Here is a 10508-nt window from a genome sequence, read left to right on the forward strand (position 1 = left end):
TGTGTGTGTGTGTGTGTGTGTGAAGTTCTGTCCAGCTGCAGTTGACTTATGGTGATCCCTGGTGAGGTGTCCAAGGCAAGAGACACTCAGAGGTGGTTTGCATTGCCTGCAAACAGAAATAATATTTGGATTTTACAGAAAACAGACCAAACCAAATTTGATTAACAGATTAATTATTTAAATATTTAATTACCTAGCAGGCTGGCATGTTCCATGCAGAAAACACAGACACAGAGGACACGGGCACCTGTATTTCTTTCTGGCACAGTAAACGACCACGGCCTTCTTGTAAACATGAGCATAGGCACATCAAAGGGGTGGATCCAGCCTCCAAATGGCCATCAGACCATTTGAAGCCCACCACACCAGCAGGCTGACCATTTTGGGGACTGAACAACATCCCAAGCACTAGGTTGGCTGGGCCCCACGGGAGGGTGGTATTGGTGGAGGCCCTATGGACATTAGCCTCTATTAGGGCTCCCACCATTACCTACACAGTGAGGCAGCTCCTCTCCCATAGAGGCAATGCTGCTCAGCATGCACCCAGCCACTTAATGAAGCCCCCCAATACCATCTGAGCCCAACACACGGGTGCGGTCTCCTGAATACTAGGATCCACTCCTTTCCAACACCGCCAGCTGTGACAAAGAACACACACATGAAGAACGAAAGCAAAACAGACGCAACAGCCCATCTCCAATTAAGTACAGGAAGGGAGGGTAGGAAGCAATCCACTCGCTCTGTGAGACAAAGGGAATTCTCCGGCACGGTCTCCCAGCTAAGAAGGTTCCTGGCCCTGCTCCCTCTTCCCTCCCCACACCAGGTGAGCCCTGCACTATCCACGTGCACCATGAGCAGGCAGGGGGGGGCACTGGCTCTTTTGCGGCTCCAGACATGGCAATAATAGCAGTCTGCTGGCAAGCCAGCAGCGGCCTTTATTTAAATAAAACAATAAAGGTACAAGTAACTAATCTTACAAAGCTACAACACACTCTGTCAATAGGACTGTGATCACCAATAGCTTCTTTCCTGGCCCAATCTCACGTTTCAAAAAATTACATTTGTTTGTTAGTTTCAAGGATTACACAAGGTGAATCAAATAAACTATAAAGATAAAAGTGAATAGAATTGAGGACAAGGCGGTTTTGAATGTCTGTGTCCTCAGAATGTTAGTTTAGGAAATGTGAATTTTTTTTAAAGAATCATATTAAAATGGAACATGAATTTTACCTTGAACAACTGGTGCCAAATGCATTCCTGTTCTTTATAAACAGAACCCACCAGGAAGTTCTCTTGCTCACGTCCAGTGAAATGAATGTGAATCACATGAGAGCCTGTTATTCAGTCAAATTCAGGACCATATTCTAGTACCTGCAAAGGTCAGGATGAGTAATAAATTTGAAACCATGGCCTGTTTTATCATAATATTGACGTCTAAATGTCACATTGTGTAGGAAAAGGTCAATTTTAGCAAGTCACATTCAAACTTTTTCAAATATGAAGCAGAATAGGAGTAAATATTGCAGGGCATATAGAAGATTAAATTTCACAATTCAAATTATCTGTCCCAACAATTGATAACAAAAGACCATTGAACTTTAGCAGTCTTTTGCTGAGTAATCCTAAAAACAATCACACCCTAGAAAGCCCACTGAATCAATGTATTTAACTCTCCTAAAGATTGCACTGTACATCATTTAGGGTCATCTATGACAGAGGTCCTCTGGCTGGATAGGCATTCAAAACAGATTTAAAACATTAGCTTATACAAACAAGTTAAAACATTATCATTCAAAACTAGAAGCCTCAACTAATGTCCAAGTGTGTCGGGGGGAGGAGGGTTTAGCATCAGGAGCTGATCTTTCTCTCTCTTCCCAATGGTGAGGCCAGCATTTATGGTGGTTGTTATTTTTGGTCCTGGTCATAGACCTGGTGGAATAACTCTGTTTTTCAGTTTCTGCAGAAAGGACTGAGGGTCCTGATCTCCCTCAAGAACACATTTCACCAGGCTGGTTGAGGCCAATCTCACCTCTTTTGGGGCAGGGATCCTGAGCATGTATTGTTCCACCAATCTTAATAATCTTGTGGGAGCATAGGATGGTCCCAGACCATTTTGGGCTTTAAAGGTTAACACCAAGACTTTGAACCTGATTCATTCTCCAATTTGGAGCCAATGCAACTGGGAAAGAACTGATGTTATGTGTTCCTTCCATTGAGTCCCTGCCAGGCCTTGAGTTAATGCATTTTAGACTAGTTGGACTTTCTGGAGTAGTCTCATGGGCTCTGCAGAAGTCTAGTCTATAGGTGACCATTGCATGGATCACTCTGGCTAAGTCTGGCTCTGAGAGATACTGTGCAGCTGTCTCATCTGGTGCAGGTGGGAAAATGCCAGATAAGCTGTCATCATGATCTGGTGGGGTCCAGAATCACTCCCAGATTCCTGATAGAAGTGTACTCTGTCAGGTTTGGGAGCTGTATCACCTCTCTCTAGGATTCATGCAAAACTTTGTGGCTTAACCATTTACTGGGTGAGTCCCAAAGCATTGCCTTGACATAATGACATGGATTCTAGTTTTGAGGCAAAAATAAGTTTCCCCTCCTTCACAAATTATCCCACTGGAGTGCCAGTTATTACTGGCAACACTAAATATGGGACATGTTATTCCTTCAGTCTGCTTACAAGTTTTTGGATGCTAAGCAAAATGGAAGCAAAGTCACCGATCCCAAATCCTTTGTCAGACTTAGAATTTCAACATAATATATACTGATTTGACCTTTGGAGCTGGGGGGGGCAGTTAGTCATTGCTCTTTCTATTCTCCAGACCTGACTGGCTTTGAAGTACTATATGTATTAAGATTTCTCAGATTCTTTGTATATTTCCTCAATAATGAAAAGATTATAATTTGTCACTATCTTCAGTGCAGAAACAGTTATATATTTCTTTGAAATCTGATGATTTAAGTGAAGCCCATTGTCATGTGAGACATTACAAGCTCCATTACTTTTTAAGTATCCGTTGTTAAGACTTCAGTTTCCCTTTAGATTCCCTTCTTTGCTACCCCCAGATATCATAATTACTTCCTTTCTCTATATATTTTGTTCCAGGATATGGGAGAAGGGGCATCCACATCATAAATACACAAAATCAACGAAAATAAAATGTAAGTGAGCAGTTGCGTCTTTGGCTCAAAGATGTTAAATGATTTGGATGATATCGCACTATATATTCCTGAATCCCTAGTGGTACTGGCCAATTATTTCTGCTTAGTGAGATTTAGGATTGCAGATGCATGCCTATAGAATTTATGACTTCCCTCATGCTTTATCCATTGTGCAGTTTAACAAGATATGCTGTACTCTTCTGTGGATACCACTACAGTGTTCAGTGAAAATAAATGTTAACAATGCTCAGTGTAATGACACTACTGAGTGCAATCACACAGCTAGATCAATAACATGCACTGATGTGAATACTGGCCTGGATTATATGAACATTATTCACTCTAGTGCTGGTCAGACACCTTGTGAGTTTAATAATTCTGTGAAAAACTAATTCATCATGGTTGGGAACATGCAGGAATTGAATCCTGTTTATATTAGGATTCATGGCTCTGGTTGTAGAATACATGGAGCCTTCCAGTTGTTTTACAGCTTTTTATGATGCCTGGGTTTTCATTTTCTGATTTAGGTTTATTAGTGGCATAAAAGCCAGAGGAGAAACACTGGCGACTTAGATACAGAACAGTTTCTTTACTATCAGTATGAGGATGGTGAGACTCCATGGGAGTTGTTAACTTCTTTTGGGAAAGTATGCTCTATAAAGAGTCATGCTACTATGGCTGATACAGTCTATATCCTGCAACTTCTTCATTTGGGATTATGCAAGAATTATTTACAATTGTTACAAATTCTCAGAGGCATGAGCGTGGCTTATACTACTGGTGGGAAGGGAACAGGAAGACCTCATGCATATCTTCTTGCAGTTGAACTGCTGTGTAGTTACTAAATGCCATTAGTATCTAGCATTACAAGGCGGAAACAAGAGTGTGTATATTTACAGTCATTCTGATAATCACCGGGGGGTTGTAATTCTCCTTATTTACTTGTGTGAAAGAACATACACAACCATTAAAGAAGCTGTGTTTTTATTTCAAAGCCGGAGAGATTTTTCTGTGTACCATGGTACCTTTTAAGTCTTCCATATTTAAAATGTTAGAAATGATTTTATAAGACCATCCTTTCCATATCTCATTTGTCACCCTCATCCCCCCTCTTTTTCCCCCAATGGTCTTATTTTGTCTCAAGCCTTACTTTGAGGTATTGATTATTCCAGCACATTTATTTTAACACTTGTTAGGAAGTTTGTAAGCTTCTGTACCTATATGTCTTGGCTGCAGTCTTGCATGGGGGTTACTTAAATCTGTTTATTTATTGAGAACCAATGTGGTTTGTGGTTAGAATATTGGATTAGGACTCAGGAAATCTACTTGCCATGAAACTCACTGAGTGATTCCCACTCCTGGGTGAACTGCATGATTTCTCAGAGGAGATTGGCTTAGACAAATTATTAAATGGCAAAAACCTGTCTTTTTAAGCCTGTGCTTATGTGTGCAGAGCCCAAAATAAGATAATTGATGGTAATAGCAGCTAGAGTACATTATGATGTCTAATGTTTAAGTTTCATAGTCTTTTATGTGATTTTATTCTATTCAGATTTTTTTTACCATTTTATCTATATTTGATATTTAATGGTCTATGACCATAATAGTAAATAAACTAAACCAAACACTTAGAGATCTAAGGCTAGTCATTTTGTGTCAGCCAAAGAGTTGTTATATAAAATGGGGGAGGGGCAGTTAGAGACATATTCATTTTGGTTCTGTGATGTTTCTTGCATTCCTGAGAAATTAATATTGTCCCCATCTAATTTCTTTGCCAAAGTTTCTTCTTTCACTTGTTACTTTTATATTTATTTATGTATGTTTAACACCTGTTTGTTATGTCTCTGTTTACAGCAGACATGTATTACTTGCCATGTAAAAATAGAAACAGAAAGGCTTATTTACTCTTTGTAATGACAAATTATGTATAATTGGCTCCTTTGTCTGTGATTATTCCTATCTAATTACTCTTATTGTTCAAACCTGAGTCATCTCAGCTGTTCCTTGCTCCAAGAAGACCCACTGTTCCCCTTCCCCCTCCACCAAATTGAGGCTGGAAATAGTCTTATCTTTGAGATTCTAAGGGCATGGTTTTCATTGGAGGATGAATTTGCAACCATATCTTGGCTTGTGAAGGTCCATGGCAGTTTTGTAATTTATTATCTTGTTACAGAAATTGCCAACAAGTCACAACTAGCTTATATAGGTTCTTCAAAGTAAGAGATAAACAGAGGTGGTTTCGTATTGCTGCCTTTACATAGGAACACTGAACTTCTGTGGTAGTGTCCCATACAAATACCAACTAGGACTGAAACTAATTAGTTCCCAAGATCTGTTCTGTCTGTTCTAGACTCAGAATGGCTGTTTCATTCCAAATCAACCCCCTTCTGCCAGGGATCTCCTTTTCCAAGGTCTTAACAGAGTTAGATCTTAGCAATTAACACACAGAGACAAAATGTCAATCAGTCGTTAGAAAAGAACAGTAAGATTACATTTTGTAGGGGTAAACAAGCAAACTCAAAAAGAATATTGCATGTAGCCCTTCCCAGGGGGTTGCAGACTGTCAGAAATGAGGGCTTGTTGCAAAAGAAGTCCAATTATATTGACTGAATCCACTACCCTCTCAGTAAAAAAGAAAATGTTGGTTCCAACAGAAAAAAACCTTTGAGCTCAGAAAGACAGGTTGAAATTATTTATTTATTTTAAAAAATAGCAGATAGGAAGTGCTAGCTCAGATTTCTCCTATGCTCAGATATATTGTTCTCCTTCTCTTTTCTTCAGCATCACCTTAATTCAGATAAGAATATCACATCACACAAGTTCATAAAATAGCTAATGCTACTTTGTTTGAGCCTCTTGTGACGCAGAGTGGTAAGGCATCAGACATGCAGTCTGAAAGCTCTGCCCATGAGGCTGGGAGTTCAATCCCAGCAGCCGGCTCAAGGTTGACTCAGCCTTCCATCCTTCTGAGGTTGGAGTGTGCTCTTCAAGGGACTAAATGATATGATTGCAGTGACCATGCTTCCCAGTGTGTCTGCCTGCCAAAAGGGCATTGTTTGCAACTTCCATTTGTGGAGTTCCAACAAGTGTAGTAGTTACAGGGCTTCCATTGAGTATGCAAAGAACCGTTTTGTCTTTCCTTTGTTTCATCTCTTTTTTTTGAGTTCTCTGTTGGTGACATCAGGGAAATGTGCAAACACTGATGCACATTGGTTGGCTACTTCTATGTATCCCAGTGACCTAGTATGTACAGCGGCAGCCATGCTGGACCACCACTGTTCTGTTCCAGTGGGGTAAAACGCTCTGCCATTCCCCATGTGCTCATGGGGGAAGGTCTCTCCTGGCACATTCTGGTTGCCCTGATGCAATGGCCTCATGCACACAACGCAGGGCCGGAAGCATTGAGAGTGCTCCACAGTGGTGGCAGTGGTGGGTGTGGGGGGGAAGTGGGGGCATGCTGGTCTCCCACCATGTTGGGGTGGGGGGATGCCCCTGTCAGCTCTGCAGAGCCACAGAGCTGGCAGGGGCAAGAGGCATCCCTGTAGGGACGCCATAGGCCAGGGGAGGAGCCAGGCCCAAAGGCTCGGCTCCTCCAATTATGCACTGGGCTAGCCCGACCAAGCCCTCACCTATGCCTATGGCAGACCTGGGAATGCAGAAGAATCCACATTTCCTTAATGCGGGTCTTCCGAGGGCCTGGGTCGGGCCAGGGCTTGGTGACATCTGGGACAGCAGCGGTAATCTGGGATTTTTCCCAAAGTTTTGTTCCCACCATCTGGGGCATTTCCACCACATGCAAAATGGGTCAGTGGGATGCTTCTCCATGACTGGTGCACGCTGGAGTTCTACACTGCCATTACATGCTACCAGCTATTTCACACTGGATTGCTATGCAGGGCTTATAATGGCATACAGCAATAAAAATTCCACATTTCCTTCAAAATCTTCGTCAATTCTGATAATAATAAGCTCAATGTAGCATCAAAGCATCAATAAGGGGTTTTGTTTCATTTGACCATCTGAAGGTATTTATTTGAATATTTTTCTTCCACAATTGTGTCAGCAAAAGAGATAACTGTTCTGATTAGATTGCAGGAAGACTCTTACAGTTGATGGATGAAATATTTTATTGCCTACTACATGACTATACTTTAATATGTTACAAATCGTTGATGTTAAATATGATATATTCAGTAACCCAATAATTTGTCCTTGTTAAGAGGAAGGTCATTTTACGTGTCTGAACACACACAAAAAGAAATAAAGCAGGATCCAAGTGTTACAGGAGAATGATATTAAGTTGGCCAACTGTATATCTCCAGTTATTTTGAAAATTGGAAGTTAGTAAAAAAGCAAAATGGCAAAATCAATTGCTTATCCAGGGTTTGGTTGTCTTATTACTTCTGGGGAGTTTGTGGGAGGGAAGCTGTATGGCTTGTCTCATATTTTCTAATATTCTAGGCTTGTTTATTTGCTTGCCTAACTACAATTGTCAAGCATGTTGGACTGCAATAAAACCAATCATACACACATGTTAACACTGCTATTTGGCAACAGGGGGAAAGGCCAAAGCAGACCCCTTCCCAGACATCTGGATTGTCAAGCCCAGCATGCACCAGAAAGGTTGGTTCCAGGATTTTGTAGATCCTATGTAGTACTGCCCCTTTCCCCTCTAACCACACCCCCTTCCATTTGACCTATACCCTTTGGCTCTATGCTTCCTTCTTTAACCACTCCCTTTTCCTTTTCAATTTGATTACTCTAATGAGTATAAAACCAGAGAGAAGAAAATATGCCTTCTATGATTTTATTTGAAGTGCTTTTCAATACAACAGGTATCTGGCCTTTGTCTGTCCAGAACTGTGTGCAGCCTGTACCAACACAAGATTCCAGCTGTGGGCAGCATAAAATACAAAGATCGATTGAGGTTATTTTTCTAGAATAAATCCATGCACTTCTTTGGTGCCATTATCATAGCTTTGGCTACCAATATTAGACATCCATAATTTTCTACCACCTTGTCCAAACAAACGTTTGCTGTGTTGCGTTCTGTTCTGTCTGTGATAGAGTTGCCAGATCCCATGATCCAGGCAGTGATTCCCCATTTTTGGCACTCCCCTCTCCCTGAATTAATACTCCTCCCAACCAGCAGGAAACCAGAAATAAGTGTGACATGCCAACGTCATTCAGAAGTGCTCTATATAGGGCAAGCAAATCAAACTCTTCTTCAAAGTATGAAAACAACACAAATCTGACATAAAGAACCAAAAAACTGGGAAAACTTAAGGAAAACACTTCCGTATTCCAGGACATGCACTGAGGCAGCAGTCCCCAATATTTTTGCGGTTGAGGACTGCTTCCGGGGGTGGGGGAGAGCCGACGGCCCGGGCACCACACATGCGCAGCAGCTGCATATGAGCACATGCATGAGCAGAGTTGCCACACATGCACGTTTGCGCCAGCATGTCCGCGAATGCGCGTTTACATCCGCTGGCATGCCAGCGGCAGCACATGCCTCTTCCCCCCCTCGCAGTGAGAAGCTAGCTGGGCCGCGAGTGAAGGGGCCGCTTTGGCGGCCGCTTTGGTGGCTGCTTTGCTTGTGGCCTGGCAAGCTTCTCGCTGCAGCGGGGGAGAGGCAGGCATGGCTGCCGGCAGCCCAGTACTGAGGCCTTTGCGGCCCGGTACCAGACTGCTGACTGGGGGTTGATGACCCCCGCACTGAGGGACTTCAAAATAGCTATTTTATTACAAATGAACTTTAAGAACAGACTAGAAAGTGAAATTGCTGAGTTGCAAGTTATTGCAACACTCAGAACAATTAAATCCCCAGGATTCAACAGGGATATTGGTTTCTTATCTCACTAAATATGATAACCTTATTCAGCTCTTATATCTGCATTCCTTATAATCCCTTCTTGCTTTATTTCACTTAGGTGTATAAAATTGTACAGTGTATTGTAATATAACATAATGAATAGTATTATGTAATGCAATTTAGAATGGAAGATTTCTATTTCTAGTGATTTCTATTTCATTGTTTGAAGAAGTATGCATGCACACAAAAGCTCATACCTTGAATAAAACTATGTTGGTCTTAAAGATGCCACTGGATTCAAACATTTCAGGTGTTATTTGTTTGAAGTACAACTGCTAGTTTTCTTCATTAAAAATAGCATAATTTTTGGAAAAATCTATAATTACAATTAACTTGAATATACCTGAGAGCCCACATCCTTTTCTTCACAGTTAACTGCACGCAGTCCATAGTTAATAATGCGAACAGGATGATAATTGAGTTATTTATGGTAGCCATATGAATACACATGATAAGGAGACAGAATGAGACCCAGAAGGATCCTTAATTGGATTTAAAAGGCTTGCAACATAAACAAAAAGTAATGGGATTTAACTAACACTTAGACTATTATTGTATGCATACCAAGAAAGATACATTTCACAAATTAACAAAGAAGAAAGGTGTGACCTGGTGCAATTTTAATACTCAAAGAGATTTTCCAGACCTCATAAATTAGCTCTCACTAATGTCTTTGTTTTTGTGGTTTTATATCTCTACGATTTAAGGGCATATCCATGTGCACTACGACAATGAAGAGTGTCTTACAGTTGTTTACAGTGTCCTCTTAGGAGGCAAACATCTTCTAGTTTTGTGTAGCCAATGGTCCCACTTCAGAAACATTACTACTCCATGCGTAAACATAACATTTCAAGAGGACAAACGAATTATGAGGAGCTTGGAAAAAGTTCTTAATTGAACACAATGATTATATCTCTGTGGTATCGTGACTGTATACTGAAGCAACTTATAATTATTTCAGTGTAAGGTCAAGCTTGCTCTGCTTGAGAAATCTACACAGAAGTCACACATACAGTGCTCTCGCTGTACATAGAGAAATAACTGTACTGTATCTCAATATGGTTGTGTGTCTGGATATAACCGAGACAAATATATATCTGAAAATATAGTTATTTTCCGGATATATTCAAGTCACATGAACACATGAAGCTGCCTTATACTGAATCTGTTCCTTGGTTCATCAAAGGCAGTATTGTCCACTCAGAATGTCCATGGCTCTCAAGGGTTTCAAGCAGGGGCTTTTGTGTCATCTGTTGCCAGATCCTTTAACTGAAAATGCCAAGGATTGAATCCGAGACTTTCTGCATGCCAAGCAGATGTGCTAACATTGAACCACAGCCCCTCACAGGTCTCCAAGTGATATCTGGCATGTTATGGAATATCTGTAAATCCCCAAACATCTGGAAATATTCAAGATTAACCAGGAGTATTGGCAGCCAGCATTTGAAGGCTTCCAGTCCCCCCCCCCTTC

This window comes from Paroedura picta, chromosome 10, assembly GCF_049243985.1.
Source record: "Paroedura picta isolate Pp20150507F chromosome 10, Ppicta_v3.0, whole genome shotgun sequence".
Classification (NCBI taxonomy): domain Eukaryota; kingdom Metazoa; phylum Chordata; class Lepidosauria; order Squamata; family Gekkonidae; genus Paroedura; species Paroedura picta.